This window comes from Rattus norvegicus, chromosome 10, assembly GCF_021556685.1.
Source record: "Rattus norvegicus strain SHRSP/BbbUtx chromosome 10, alternate assembly SHRSP_T2T, whole genome shotgun sequence".
Classification (NCBI taxonomy): Eukaryota; Metazoa; Chordata; class Mammalia; order Rodentia; family Muridae; genus Rattus; species Rattus norvegicus.
Genome location: NC_141543.1, coordinates 42468854 through 42469786, shown reverse-complemented (window position 1 = coordinate 42469786; position 933 = coordinate 42468854).

Sequence of the window (933 nt, the reverse complement as noted above, 5' to 3'; positions counted from 1 at the left end):
AGCGCAGGGAACGGGCCGAGGGCGGGGCGGCGCAGATCGCGACGGCGCGGACACGCCCCAGCTCTGCGCGCCCGGACTCCAAGCTCCGCCCTCGGCTCCACCCCGGACAGCGCCCAGACCAGTCCCGGGGTCTTCTTCCCACCCGGGAGCAGCGTTCGCACCATCTGCGGCTCTGTGATCATGTGCGACCGCGCGTAAAAGCCTGCGTGCACTTTGGCACGGGGCGATAGGGAGGCGTGGGTCTGACGTGCGTGAGGTGTGTGCGTGCGCGGGGACACGCGGGTCACTGTTGGAGCCACCAGGCTGCTGGAAGCATTTGAGAAGAGGGGGAGGGGAGTTTCCGGCACAGTGAGCAGTGGCCTAAGGACCTCAGCGAATAGGGTCGCCCGGAGTCTTGTGGCTCCTGCGCAGCCTCGAGGCCGCGAGTCACTCCGAGGCCCAGTGGGGACACACTGGGCTCCGAAGGTGGCGCTGCATTGGGCAAAGCGGCTACTGTCCTCTGCGCTCCAACCTCGCTACACTGGGTTTCCGGAGCCTGCGACACGCCCGCGTGCGTCAGCGAGTGAATTGCAAATTAAACTCTCCCGAGGGCCGGCTCCGCACTGCACATTTGCGTGCAATTTTCCCTGGTGTCGAAGCAGCTTTCCGCCATTTCCCAAGCATTTGAGAAATTAGAAAAGACAAAGTGAGTTTCGTGAGACTGCGGAGTCTCACTACATGAGGAGGTCACGCGGGTTCTGGATGTCTGCTCTCCTGCAGTGTAGAGCGGACGGTCACTTTCTCCCAGCCTGGTCTCATCAGCGCATGGCCTCCTTCCCTGCTGAGGCTCCCAGTGTGCCACACCAAGCCAAACCCAAATCAGGCTTGGAGAATTTGTGAAATCGCATGTGAGTGAAGACTTCACACCCTTTGCCTTCAATTGACAGACGTCCT